At 36.7% G+C, this 15,891-nt stretch overlaps 1 pseudogene; it reads right to left on the bottom strand.

Annotated features, from left to right (window-relative positions):
* Window positions 1–1,737: 1,737 nt before the first annotated feature.
* On the bottom strand, window positions 1,738–9,594 carry LOC143393930 (olfactory receptor 4K3-like; annotated as a pseudogene).
* Window positions 9,595–15,891: the final 6,297 nt, after the last annotated feature.

Raw genomic sequence — 15,891 nt, 5'->3', positions numbered from 1 at the left:
AGTTTCCTTAATCCACTTTGCAGTTAGTATCACTGGAAAGAATGACTATTCTTATTTCTATCATTAAATATTTGTTTCTCTATTTTTGAATTCCTGTTAAATAAAACTTTGACAGAATTTACTCTTGTTTTAAATGTCTCCTTATCAACATAAATAATGTTCTAGACATATCTCTATACTGTTCGTGTATCAATTCTGTTTTTCTTGCTGTTTTCCCTGTGTGAGTATACTGGAATCCATCTTTGTGTCTGCCTCTCGGATTAGCCAAGCTTACACAACTAGGAACAAGAATAGCTTGGGAAAGTAAATGGTAAATGTGGATTTGTGGCTGAGTCACTGAGCAACTTGGTGGACAAGTAAGAATCAGTCGCAGGGAATATATGAAATCCCAGTTCTGGAAGAAGATTCCTGAATGTTAAAAGATTTCACTGATGGTCCTGGGGGAAAAATATTTTTGATCTTTGTTTTTAGTCTTGTTTATAAATTTAGTTTCTTTCCAGTTGCCCAGTCTGGCCTTGAAACCACAATCCTCCTGCCTTAGCCTGCCACCAAGCCTCACTGGAAAAAAATATTCATTTGGAAAGGAATACCCCTGCAGGGAAGTGATTCAGGTGTTCAAAGATTAGTAATAGCTACTGCATTCCTGTAGGGGAGTTGTTTCCTCATTGCTAAACTGTAGGACTCCCTTCAGAGGAATAGTGAAGAGAAGGCTACAAACAAGTACTTAAAGGTCCAGTGTAAGGGCCTGAAGAAATATTTGGTAGGAAAAAACCACAGAAGCTTATTTCCTGTGGTGAAGGGATAGTACTGACCTACATTTAACATCTAATGCAATAACACAGCTCCAGAAATGTATAAGCACTTAGTCCAGATATGGGTGTTAAGCTCAGATGAGGGCCCTGGCAGAGAAAACCTAGAAGTCCAAAGTGTGGGAACAACTGGATGTTGCTCATGAAAGATTTACCCCAGCAGTCTCCCTACCTTAGAAGAGCCAGAACCTCACACTGCTCAAAGAAGCTTCAGGCAACAGAAGATCCTTTTGTTTGCACCTGACTTCCTCTCCAAGAGGATTACTGAAGTCCCAGTGACACCCCTGGGCCATGCTAGGCCTGACAAAGGAGGAAAAAGCCTGCACACTGAATAAATTAAAAGACATAGCTTTCATGTTTTGATAGGTTCCATGGGTGTACTCCTGGAATTGGATTTTTTAAGAGCAGTCTTGTTGAGATAGAATTATCATACCATAAAACTCCCTTATATATGTGTATAAGTTGAAAGTGGTATATTCACACAGCTATGAACAAACATGAGAATCTTATTTTAGAATGCTTTCATGTCCCACCAAGAAAAATCCACACCATTTTAGCAGACATGCCTAATGTGGTTCACACACAATGAGGTTTTATTTGGTGTCCTGTACTGATGCATGTTACATTACAGATGAACACTAAAGTCACTACGCTTGCTTGCAGGTTCTTTTTCATATTATTAGAGGTATAAAAAGACTGAAAAGATGATTTTTCCATAATGAAGGATTGTTCTTTGATGGATTTTAGGGAAATAATTCACAACATTGGCTGATTAGTAAAATTTAAGATCTCTGCATTGCCTCAAATCTACAGATGTATCTGGAAACTGGAACTATTTACAGCTATAAACTATATTCCTTGAAGTTTAAACTATATTATAAGGTCAGCATATTGTCAATTTAAAGTACATGCAATGAATTTCTGGGCATTAAGCCTTTTCCTGGGAACCTACATAATAACTCCTGAGTCTTTTCAAATCCTTTTTTATCTCTTTATTTCTTAATGTATAAATGGCTGGATTGAGGAGAGGTGTAAAAACAGAATAAAATACAACAAGAGATTTGTCCAACCAGGTGATGTTGAGTGGCCACACATAAATGAAGATACAGGGCACAAAAAAGATCACCAGAATTGTGATGCTGTGATGTGGGCACTGGAGGTGGACAGGGCTTTAGATGCACCACTTTTAGATCTCTGGCAAATGTTGCTCCCTGTGACAAGTGTACGTGGGAGATAGGCAGGACCAGCCTGTCATCTCCGAGGGGCTGAACAAGAGGGTAAGTGTCAGGGTCTGCCACAGTCTGGCTGGGCACAAAATCATGAGCCACTCAAGCAGGAACAAACTTTTTTTTTTGAAACTGCCACCAATGCCCCGTACACATCCGGGAAGATTGCCGATCGACCCCCCCAGCATTCTCCGGGATCCCCAAGAGGAAGTTCCCCCTCCGGAATTCCCTTCTACCACACTTCCCCAACCAATGGGAACTCTCCAGGAGTCCCATAGCAGGCTGAGGTGGACAGCAGGAGTCCAATATCCATATGAATGCAAATCTTAACATAATCATATCATCTCAATGGCTAGCTGGTGTCACCTTTCAACCAAAAATGCCATGTATCATATTACTTGGCTGTGGCTCTTAGCATCTCCCCCCTTCTGTTTAATTAAGCAACAAGCAATGTGGCTAGGGACCCTGCCTGTTAGGTTTGTCCAATTCAACATATGGTTCTTACCCGTCATTGGAAAACTGATCTCTAGGCATCAGCCTCCTGTCGTAGGTTGATACTACTTCAATTGGATCATACCCGTCACTGACTACCGGTCCAACATATAGCCATACTTGTGGATAAGCCTATGCACCAGTGGGGGGGGGGGTGAGGTTCTTTGCCTCACCTCTGTTGGCCCCCAAAATTAGACCATCACTATTAGAAGGGAGGAGGATACAGAAATGCCACGACACCAAGTCAATTGACGGCTCCTTAGGAAAAATCGCATCACTGGGAAAAAGCAATAATAAAATAGATATTGAAAAAAGCATCCTGGTTAATCACTGTTGCAGATGTAAGAATAGCCAAGCTGGAGTTCTGTATATCAGCTGTTATGGATTTGAGTCAAATCATCTCCTTTTTGTCTGTAGAAATTGTTTTGGTTAATCTCTCTGGAATCCAAATCGGCTGCTGTTCTCCCTGTGGAAACACACAAACAGAGCCCCGACTCCAGACAATCACTGGGTCAGGACCTTTCCATTGTCCTGTTAGAATGTCCTTCCAAAGTACCTTAGGCTTATGTACATTTTTTGGATACAAATGTCTTTCCGCAGCACTAAGCCCTGATGAATCCAAATTTAAAAAGTTTAGAGTAAAAAGGGTTATTTTAAGTTTATCTTTGGGGGATATATACCCCTTTCCAATTCCCTCCTTTTGTTTTAATAAGTATATTTTAATAGTTTGATGAACTCTTTCAACTATGCCTTGTCCCTGTGGATTGTATGGAATTCCTGTTATGTGAGTAATGCCAAATGATGAGCAAAATTGTTTAAAAGAGGTAGAAGCATAACCAGGACCATTATCTGTTTTTAACTGTTTTGGAACGCGCACAGTGGCAAAATTTTGTAAGAATGAGCTATAACATCTTTACTTTTTTCTCCAGCATTAAGGGAGCCCATCAAAAATCCAGAAGAAGTATCAACTGTAACATGCAAATATTTTAATTTTCCAAATTCTGGCAAGTGTGTGACGTCCATCTGCCAAATATGGTTAGGTATCAGTCCTCTAGGATTGACTCCAAGATTAACTTGTGGTAAATATGTCACACAATTTTGACATTGTTTTATTATATGTCTGGCTTGTTCTTCAGTTATTTTAAAATGCTTTTGTAAAGTATTAGCATTGACATGGAACCTTTTATGAATATTTATAGCTTCTTCTATTGTGGAGAAAATATGTGTGTCATGTGTAGATTTATCTGCTAATTCATTGCCCAAACTAAAGGCTCCAGGCAATCCTGTATGTGCCCTGATATGTCCTATAAAGAATGGATCTTTTCTGTCCCAGATTAGACTTTGTATAGTGGAAAACAAAGAGAAAACAGTAGAAGAAGGGGAAATCCTACCAGCATCTTCAAGGGATACTATAGCATTAACTACATACTGACTATCAGAAAATAAATTAAATACAGAATCTTTAAACATCATAAAAGCTTGTAATACTGCATTAAGCTCTACCTTTTGAGCTGATTGTTTGGGTACTAAAAATGTAAAAGTTTGATCAGGGGTAACTGCTGCTGCTGTACCATTATTTGACCCATCGGTGAATATATTTGGAGCATTTATGATAGGGGTTTTTCTTGTCATTTTTGGAAAAACTACAGGATGCTTAGACCAAAAAGACAACAAAGGATTAGATGGTAAGTGATTATCAAATAAAACATTAGATTTACACATGATTATTGCCCAAGTATTTAACTCATTAGCTAACTTATCAATTTGATCCACAGTATATGGAGTAATAATTTTATTGGGAGAAATCCCAAATACTCCCTTTGTTGCTTTTATTCCTTTGAGTATTAATTGTCCTACAGCCTCAGGATATCTAGTAAGAATAGTGTTAGGAGAATAAGATAAATGTATCCACAATAATGGACCTTCTTGCCAAAATACTCCTGTAGGAATATTTTTTGTTGGTAGTACAATAAATAATAAAGGCAAACTTATATCAATTCTATCCAAATGCATATTTTCCATATATGTTTCAATGATTTTTAATACCTTTCTTGCTTCAGGCGTTAACATGCAGGGTGAATTTGGATCTGATGGACCTTTTAGGATATCAAATAAAGGTTCTAGCTCTCCTGTTGGTATGCCTAGATAAGGCCTTATCCAATTTATGTCTCCCAATAACTTTTGAAGTCATTAAGTGATTTGAGTTGATCTACTCATATTTGAATTTTTGGTGGACGGACCATGGTTGAGGATAGTAGAACTCCTAAATAATTAATTGGAAGATTTAATTGTACTTTATCTATTGCTATCTCTAGATTATATTTTTTTTATAAATTTGTAAGTGTGGCATAACATTCTAGCAATGTGTTTTTATCTTTATGTGCCAATTACACATCATCCATATAGTGAAATATTTGTAGTTCAGGATTTTGATTTCTAAGTGGCTGGATTGCTTTGTTAACATAAATTTGACACATAGTTGGACTATTAGCCATCCCCTGAGGGAGTACTTTCCATTCATATCTCTGATCAGGACCTTCATGATTCAGTGCAGGGATAGTAAATGCAAAATGTGGACTATCCTCAGGATGAATTGGAATGAAAAAAAACAATGTTTAATATCTATAGCTAAAACATACCATGTTTTTGGTAAAGCAGACAATTGGGGAATCCCTGATTGAGCAGGTCCCATAATAACCATCTCATTATTAATGGCTCTTAAATCTTGAAATAATCTCCATTTACCAGATTTCTTTTTAATGACAAAAATGGGAGTATTATGGGGAGATATGGAAGGTTGTATATGTCCCTCCGCTAATTGTTGTTTGACCAGGTCATGGGCTACTTGTATCTTTTCTTTACTCAGAGGCCACTGAGTAACCCACACTGGTCTTTCTGATTTCCAAGTAATTTTGATTGTCTCAGTGGCCCTTTCTGAAAATCCAATCCATGTCTATTTATTCCTTGATCTATTTGAATTGGTGCTGCTATACCTTGTTCTTGTTCTCTTAATCTTTTTTCTTTCCTAAAGCCTTGTTTAGCCCTAGTAGTGGGCACGTTAGGACTGATGTTATTTGTTAATGTCAAACCTAATTGATCTAGGACATCTCATCCCCATAAATTTATAGGAAGATGATCCAATAAAAAGGCTGTATAGTTCCTTCACATCCTTCAGGATCCTTTCAATCTAATACCATTGCACTTCTATGGGGATTAGTCGCCACTCCTAGGCCTCGAAGCATTTGAGTGGCTTGCTGTAATGGCCAATGTTTTGGCCATTCTTGACGAGATATGATGCTAAGGTCAGCACCTGTGTCCAGTAGCCCATTAAATTCATGTCCTTGAATATTTAGTTTTAGCATGGGGTGAGAATCTAAATTTAAAGACAGCATAGCCCAATATATACCTGTGGAGCCTAATCCCCTGGAACCTCTTTCTACACAAAGACTGGAAAATTTATCATGCAGGCTGGGTATTATTAATAACTGTGCTATTCTATCTCCTGGTGAAATTACTGATATACCTTTTGGAGAACTAGCTATAATTTTTATTTCACCCTCATAATCGAGATCAATTACCCCAGGACTTGTCCTTTTAGTGTAGAAGAACTGCATCCCAATAATAAGCCTACTGTTCCTTGGGGAAGAGGTCCTTTTACTCCTGTGGGAATGATTTGAACTCCCATCTCTGGAGTTAGTACTGCTCTGGCAGAGGCACAGATGTCCAAACCTGCGCTCCCTCTAGTTTGTCTGATGAGGGATTTAATGGATAATGTGTCCTGGGCATTACCCTGATGGTGTTGCTGGGTTCCTCCATTGCCCCGTATATTTGTGGTTTTGGGCCCCGGAGCATTGGGACTCCAGTCCGTTTTTTGGCAATGGAGCCTGATGCCTTTCTCCACGATATCGTGGGTAAACACTTGGTAACGGAGTACCTTCTATGGTGGTTTGAGAACAGCATTCATTAGCCCAATGTCTCCCTCTACGGCATCGTGGGCAAATACCCGGTATTCTATTTCTTTGATACCTAGCTTTGTTAAACCCTCCTCCTATGGGGCAACTCCTTTTAAAATGTCCTGTTTGATCACAATTATAGCATGTTTTTGGCCTGGCATCTAAAGCCTGTTGTACTGCTGCCAAGACTTGCCCTTGTTCATTAATGTCTCTACATAATTTAATATATATGTTTAAATCTTCATGTCTCCATGGTCTAATGACCTCTCTGCAACAATGATTTGCTTGGTCATAAGCCAGTTGTTTTATAAATGGCATTGCCTGTTCTGTATCCCGAAATATTCTAGAAGCTGTTTGAATAAGCCTATCTACAAATTCAGCGTAAGGTTCATTAGTTCCTTGTATTACCTTAGATAATTGTCCTTATAAATCTCCATGCCCCTGTAAAGTCTTTCATGCCCTAACCACATGTACAGCAATTTGTGCATATACACCAGGATCATATTCAATTTATTGCCATTGACCCTCATAAGGTCCTTTTCCTAACAACATTTCTAGATTTCTTTGAGGGTAACCGGCTGCTGCATTTCGCCTAGCTGTCTCCGTGCAAAATTCCTCATTGGCAACCTTCCATAATAAATATTGTCCTCCATTTAGCACAGATCGACACATGTCAGCCCAATCTGCTGGTGTCATGTCCAAGTTGGTAATAGATTCGACCATACTTATGGTCAAGGGTGCTTGCGGACCATAGGTTGTTACAGCCTCCTTTAATTGCTTCACTGTTTTAAAATCTAAAGCACAGTGAATTCGTTGCCCTCCTGCCTGCTCAAGTACAGGGCATGCTAATCTTTGAGGTCCTGCCTCAGGATTCCGTCCATCAACTACGGGAGTTGAGGGCCGCTCAGCTGTAGATGGAGCTGTGGGTTGAATTGCGCCCTCTGGTGATAGAACGGAGTTAGTAGCAGCCTCCTGTTGTAATTCCCCGCCTGGTGGTTGTTTTTCCTCTAAGCTTTCTTCCTTCAAATTTTCCTCTGTCTGACTAGCTCAAGAGACCTTCTCTTTTACTTGACCTAATATGTTTTCTACCATAGTCTGGACCTCTAACAATTTACTTAACAGTCTTTCGGTTTGCTTTTTACTAGTTTCTAATCTACTATAAAGGTAACGCAACCCAATAAGATAGCATAAAACCAAACCGAAACAGAATGAAACAAAAACGGAACAAAAAATAGTTGTATCAATTTTCTCTTTCTCAGGGCTGAACAACTTTAAACCTTGAGCCAACCATTTTTCCCAGTTTGCCTGAGAAAATTCTAGGGATAGGCAGCTTGAAACAAAAACAAAATAAATCAAAACAAGAACACATTGTTTTTTGAAATGGTCACCCATTCTCTCGCCTTCCCTCAGGGACGAGCCATTTTACTCACCTCCAAGCTTCAGGAGTTCCCCGTACGGGCCACCAATTGCCGCAGTCTGGCTGGGCACAAAATCACGAGCCACTCAAGCAGGAACAAACTTTGTTTTTTGAAACTGCCGCCAATGCCCCGTACATGCCCGGGAAGATTGCCGATCAACGCACGTGGTGTTCTCCCGGATCCCCAAGAGGAAGTTCCTCCTCCGGAATTCCCTCCTACCGCACTTCCCCAACTAATGGGAACTCTCTAGGAGTCCCATAGCAGGCTGAGGTGGACAGCAGGAGTCCAATATCCATATGAATGCAGATCTTAACATAATCATATCATCTCAATGACTAGCTGGCGTCAACTTTCAACCAAAAATACCATGCATCATATTACTTGGCTGTGGCTCTTAGCAACGGCCCAGTCCCCACCAAAGATTGGGAACAAACCACACTGAGCCAGGAGTTGTGTCAGCCTTGAAGGCGCAGCAAATCTCAATCTTTATTGCCTCTGAGATGATTTTTATAGCAGAGTAAAGAGGAAGTAGAGCAGAGGAAGTAGTGGGAGCCTATAGGGAACAAGCACCTCCCTGTTACCCCAGGGACATATTCTAATTTAATCCTGTTATGCATGTGGAAGCCATACCCAGCTTTCGTGTGGTCACGTATACAGAAGCCTTACCCAGAGATACCATGAGACCACTTTTCTTAACGCCCAATAATGACTACAGCTCCAAAGAAGGCACAGACAAGTCCCAACAGGCAAACATTGAGAAGAATATATGTGTAGGATATCAGCAAGAGGATAAAGCAGGTTACAGCCACAAACCCACAGTCAACATTCATTAAAATGTCTAAATTATAGGAATCCATGCAGGCCAGCTTGATCACCAGAGGCATATCACAGAAGAAGCTGTCTTTTTCCCTGGGGCCACAGAAAGGCAACTGCACTATCACAGCCAGGTGACTCATGGCATGCACAAAGCCAGTAGTCCAGGAAGAAACCACCAGCCCAGTGCACCTTTGCAGGCTCATAATGGTGGAGTAATGAAGTGGTTTGCAGATGGCCACATAGCGGTCATAGGCCATGGACACCAGAAGCACCATTTCACTTGCTGCAATGAAATGGGCAAAAAAGATTTGGCACATGCAACCTGCAAAGGAAATGGTTTTGTTCTCTCTGAGAAAATCTGTGATCATCTTAGGAGTGGTGACTGAGGAAAGCCATATATCAACATGCCACAGTCCGGCTATAGCTAAATAACCTACCGGGGGGTGACGAACAACTTGTGTACATTGATACAGCAGGAGTGGGAGCCCTTTATTGTAGGACAGGAGGGGTATATATACATTACACACAGCTTATCTTAATTAACATAAACTAGATACAGCAGTCAACCAATAAGGAATCTCCACACTTAATGGCTCCCTGGCATTACTTCACAAACCACTCCCTCTGGCAAAATGCCAGGCACCATCTTGACTTGTTAACAGACCCTAACATCAACAAAGGACAGGTTGGCCAAAAAGAAGTACATGGGGGAATGGAGATGAGGGTCAGTGATGATTAAGGTCACAATGACAATATTTCCAGATACAATGATCACATAAAGCAACAAAAATATCACGAAGAGTAAGACCTGCATGCTCCATGAGTGGCCAAGTCCCAGAAGCACAAATTCTGACACTGTGGACTGATTTCCTCCAAACATTTTATTGAGTATGCCCTCTAAAATAACCTGGAGAAAGTAGATTAGCAGTTAGTGGTAGCAGAAAGGAGACTAAATGTTAAGAATTTGATATTCACATTGAAATTCTTCATATCTAACATTAAAAAGTATGATTGCAAGGAGAAATCTTGGTTAAATATGAATAGCATCGTATCTCCAAAAGAATATAACTGTGAGCCTGACTTCTCTGCATGTTAGTTGGAATTTTTATCCAAATGATTTGCCTAGAAAGCTCTCTCACAAGAAAGGAATGTGGAAAGCAGAGAAGCAAGGTGAATTGCTAAACAATGATTGTGGTTTCACCCGGTATTGTGGATATGTACACTACTAAGTGAAAAAAAACCTGAGCCTGAAACTCACAATCATCACATTTTATATAAAAAAATTAAATCATGCTGGGGAAGATAATGGAGAACTGATATTGCAATCCAGTACAAATGATTTGACATACTCATACTGTTTCTATGTCCTATGTTTAATGATTTCAAGTCCTGATAAAATGTCCTCTTAAAAGATAATAAAAATTAAAATTTTACTTATCTTTCTAAAACAAGTCTTGAGCCAACCTTCATGGGAGAAGCTGAATTGATGGTCACATAATAAAAATTTGGCATATGATTTGGATGCAAAACTAGGCATAAAATTTACCAGCATTTAAAATCTATCAGAAGATAAAATGTATTTTGTAAGGTGAGCAGGTTCGGGAAATAATATGTTCATTATAGAGTTACATAAGTGAATGAACCAAAGTGGATGGGAACTCAAACTTAGATTCAAATATAATGAGCTCTGAATTTTCCAGATATCTTAAGGTTAGCAAAAAAGTTCATTTGCCTTAAGTTGTATCAGTGGATGCTAGAAAATCATAGACTTTGAAACATTAATTTCTTGACCATCAAAAATAAAATCTCTCACTCTCTCTTCTGTTTTTTCTCTCTCTCCCTCTTTTTAGGTATCCATCTCTCTATATATGTATATATACATACATTTATATGTTTACATATACATATAATAGTTACAAAAGTTTTATTGCTTTCTACAGAAATATATATACATATATGTATGCATGTATATGTGTGTATATATGTGTGTGTGAATATATATGTATATATATCTGTATATATATATATAAATTGGAAATAAATTGCATTTGCATACATGTGTAAATAAATTGCACCTTTGGAATGTTAGTACTGAATGAATGTAAAATTAAACCTTCAAGAATAAACACCAATATTGCTTAGCTTGATCTCTTAGCAAATGACAATACTTCTCAAGCTGGACAATACTTCTCAAGCTCTTAGCAAATGACAATAATTCCCACGGGGGAAATAAACCATTTTATGCTCAAGCTGGATGGTGGGACCATAATTTCCCTCCACCATGAGTATTTCTTGGCATTGGTTTTCTCATCTTTTTCTAGCCTTTAAAATGTCAAGTTTGGACCAAGGAGAGCAGGTGAGTAACAAAATCCATTACCTTAGTGTGACTACTTTTCCTTCCAATTACTGAGGACTCAGAAGTACAAATTAAAAAGAGAAAAATTGCTGAATCAAACAAAAATTTGCTAGGGAAAAGGAAATATATGATAATAGTCTCATAAGTTGCAAATAGACGTTATATTCTGTCATAGAGATTTACCAAATTTCTAAGGAAAATAAATCAATATTAAAACTAATTGATTCATGCCCATTGTAAAATTTGAACAAATTGAACATTTAAACAAAATTTAGTTTCTTTTTACAGAATATTTTCTGGCCTAAAGTTTCAAAAGACATTTCTATACCACCTGGAATAAATTACGAAGACAGTACTGTCACAAATACTACTGCAAATATGTTTGAGATAGAAATTTACTAAAAGATAACTATGCATATTCGAGAGAAACAACTGACCCATGAAAACTCATATAGCTACTTAAAAATAAGTTTTGTAACTATTATTTTTGAAAATGTTGATGAATAATTACACACAACAGATTTATTGATTAATATTTGCATTTTGCATGCATATATAGGACTTAGATGATTTAATTAATTCTGTGATAACTACAGGTGAAATATGTAGTTATATTCTATAGTTCGTAATTATACTCTTTATTCTTAGGCTGTTAGTTTTAACATATTTTGTAATAACCAGGTTTATAACGTTTCTGTGTGTTTTCTTTTTTCTTTATGCTAAGAGCTATCATCATATACTCTGCATTCTTTGATAATAAAAATAATTTTATCCTCTTAAGAGTCAGGGACTACATGAAAAAGTTTTACTAGAACCTGTTCATGTTGATTCATGGGGAAATGACTATGGTCTTCCTACCTGGATCTGAGAGCATCGCTGAGGAAAGGCATATTACAGTTGTGTTTACTCTTGTTAACTCCATAGAAATTCTACTAGGAACAGGTAGGAGGAGAAAATTTGTGGATTCTCTTTTGAAATTTTCAAAAGCTAATGAAGCCATTCTTTCCACCAGGTAGAGCACGGATCTTTAAAATAAAGGCATGAAAATATTTTAAGAATTATCTTAAAGAAAATCAAAGAAATGAGATGACTTACTAAACACACTTTTCTCTTAGAGCAGATTCTGTCTTCTGAAGTGTGCTTGTGTTACATCCATTTATGGGTGGAGATAGTGTCTGCAGAGGTGCTCTCCCTCAGCATGTCCTATATTCACCACCTGAAGCCATCCCTTGGGGGAAATTAACCCATTTTATGCTCAGAACACAAGTATGGAAATAATTACCTGGATAACACTTCAGGTCTTCTTTATAAGAGTGATACCAAGTGTTGCATCCTCTTGAAGTCAGAAAAGGGAGATAAGTAAAAAATCAGGCAAATCAGCCCAATGTTAAAAATCAGTGAGTATTTGAAACTTTATTCACTGGGACAATAAGCACAATAAGTTTCACATTATATTCAAATTTTATTTCCAAATTGCCAGAGAGGTCATACTCTGAAAGGTGTGATAGTCAGTGCCGTAACACATGTCAAGATTGTCTGAATTGATATAGAATCTTGGTCAAATGACCTGATGTAACGTTTATTCTATGATTACATGAGATACTGACTGTTACATATTGTATGTCAAGTTATTAAGCTGTTTTCAGTTTTTTAAAAAGGACTTTGATATGAGTTCTAAATATATTTATATTACTACTTGAATTTAAAACCAAATTTATTATAGTACATTGATATATGAGACAGGGCTCATATTTAAGATGTACAATTTGATGAGTGTGGATAAATGCATACAGCTGTAAAAAGACCACCACCCTCTAAATAGTGACATGTGCCTTAGCCCCCAAAGCTCAGTTGTTCTTACATAATCTCTTTCCAGACCTTCCATATATCCTCCCTCACAGGCAACCATCAGTCTACAATCTATCATATGTTCGGGTTTCATGTAAAAAAACTGGAGTAGCATGCACTCTTTTTAAAAATTTTCTTGCTTGGGTGCTGTGACACATGCCTATAATCTCAGTGGCTCAGGAAGCTAATACAGGAGGATTGTGAGTTCAAAGCTAGTCTCAGCAAAATCGAGGCCCTAAACAACTCAGTGAGACCCTGTCTCTAAATAAAATACAAAATAGGACTGGGGATGTTGCTCAGCGGTTGAGTGCCCTGGATTCAATCCTTGGTAAACCCCCCCAATTTTTTCTTTTATTAATCATAATTACTTTTGTATTCATCATGCTATTTATATCAATAGAACATTCCTTTTCATTGCCAAATATTTCATTGTACTTAAAAGCCATAACTGTTTTCACATTCATGTCCTGAGGCACATTTGTGTTGTTTCCAGTTTCAGATTATTACAAATAAACCTTCTTTGCTTATCTGTGTACAACTCTGAGTGACTTGAATACTTTCAAAGTTAATGAGACTTGTTTTATGGCCAAGAATATTATCTAACTTGGCAAGTGTTTGTGCATTTCAAAATAGTGTATTCTGAAAAAGCAGCACTCTTAGGTGGGACTGCAAATTAGAACAACCACCTTGGAAAACAGTATGGAAATTCCTCTAAAGACTACAAATGAAACCACCACATGACCCAGTTGTTCCAGTCCTCAATATTTATCCCACACCTAAAATCAGCATACTATAGTGATATAGATTCATCCATGTTTACAGTAGTAAAAGTCCCACTAACCAAGTCATGGAAACAGTCCAGGTGCCTGTCCAATACAATAAATGGATTTCAAAATGGGGTGTATATATATATATATATATATATATATATATATATATATATATATATATATACATACATACACATACACACACACAATGGAGATTTATTTAATTATACAGAATAATAAAATTATGCAATTTGCATGTAAATGAATATCAGTGAAGAATATTATGCTAAGTAAAATAAGCAAGACTCAGAAAATCAAGGAATCACTGAGAAGGATACATCTTGGGGGGTTCTACTGCCACAAGTGAATAATCTGAATCTACTCATTATAAAATATTACATATGTCATATAAAATATTATGAACATTATGAAACATTATATAAAACCTTAGAAAACATTATCTGAACTCTGACAGACTCTACAAATTTTATTATTTATCACCATAAAAATATCAAGGAAAAATTGAGGAATTGTTGTAGATTAATACATAATAAAGAGACATGGTGATGCAGTACAATTTGTGGTTCCAGAGGTTTTACCTTGATTAAAAGACACTATTTAGTTTGTGTTTAATAAAGTTGAATGAGTCTATTGATTAGCTATTCATAAAATAGCACTGTGAATTTCCTGATTTGGAAATTATGCTGTCTTAGGAAATGCACAGAATTAGTCAGTAGTAAAATAGCATTAAGTCTTTACTCTCAAGTTTGCAAACAAATATTGTATGTGTCTACTTATAAAATACATGTATTACATATGAGATTATGTGTATGCATATATAAATATGCATATATGTGTATCAGTCAGTATTCTATGGAGAAAGAGCACAAAAATGATGTTGAGTGTCTATCTTTTAGAATACTGACTGGTGGAAAATCTGGCTCAGCAGTTGAAAGTAGGTAATAATCTGTAGCTGTTAATGAAATTAATTATTTTCTTCCCTGGGTGTTTATACTACAGAAATTTTTACACAGGTTTACATGCAGAGAGGGTATAAAGATATTAATCATGAAAATGCTTGTATTATTAGGAAATTGAAGGTACCTTAGTTATTAATTAAGGCACAGTTGGTTAAATTGAGTTTGATTTATATGATCAAAAAATAACAACACTTTGATCAATTAATTCTCTCTAGAATTACCATATTGATGGGTTTGAGAAGAAAGAAAACTGAATGGCACTTATGCAATTTAAATCACTACATTGGTAAGCATTATTTGAGGGACAATAGTAAACAATTTTCGAGTAAATGATAATATAAACATAAGAAAGAATTAATTTAGGAAAAAAAAGTAAAATATCAAATTCTAGTGCATTTAACTGAGGGTCAATTATAATCTTAGCCTTTTATATACATGTTCAAGAGGTCATGGATGGTCTATTTATTCCAAATTTAGGGTTCCTGTAGGCAATTATATCAGCTTTCCTAATCTTGTTTTTTCGTGGTATAAATGCCAGGAATCCATGGGGGCTACTTTAGTTTTTCTTTGTTCAGGGGACAAACACTAAAGTAATGATCCTACTTGTTTTTAGAAAGGTGCATGATGTAAATCTGTACACAAACATGAATGAAAGATAAGACAAAAGGTGCAATGTCATTCTTGTTAGCTGTAATTTCTGTTAAGGAAAAAATGCATTCTTATATGGATTGATATCATAAAAACAACTTGTTTGCTCTGTTACAAAATAATCTTTGACTTGTTAGGATCCCCCAAAATGTAAATGTATATGTCCACGTCTGTGGACTCAGAAGAACTCACATGAACTTGACTCTCTTTACTCATCTATAGAATTGAGCTGAAAGATCCTTGATTTAAAGTATAGAAATTCAGTTTTTCTCTCTTTTCAGTATCTACTAACTTTCTAAATATAGTTAATGAGCCAAATTTTCAATCACAATACTTATTATATTAAAAAATCAATTTACTAATGCATATCTGAAATCGATTTCAATGAAAATAATTTTTCTCTCAATAAAACTGTATATATCATAGAAATACAACATTGGGACATTTTGTAAAACTTTAAATGCATGATATAAAAATATTTAAAAAGCTACAAGGAACCTCCATTTCGGACCAACCTATTCTGACATGTAATTGATGTGGGTTTTCCACAAACCCTTCATCTCCATGACTATTGT

This window comes from Callospermophilus lateralis, chromosome 3 (genome assembly GCF_048772815.1).
Source record: "Callospermophilus lateralis isolate mCalLat2 chromosome 3, mCalLat2.hap1, whole genome shotgun sequence".
Lineage (NCBI taxonomy): Eukaryota > Metazoa > Chordata > Mammalia > Rodentia > Sciuridae > Callospermophilus > Callospermophilus lateralis.
The sequence above is the reverse complement of the archived record's forward strand: the minus strand, read 5'-3'. Positions and strand labels throughout refer to the sequence as shown.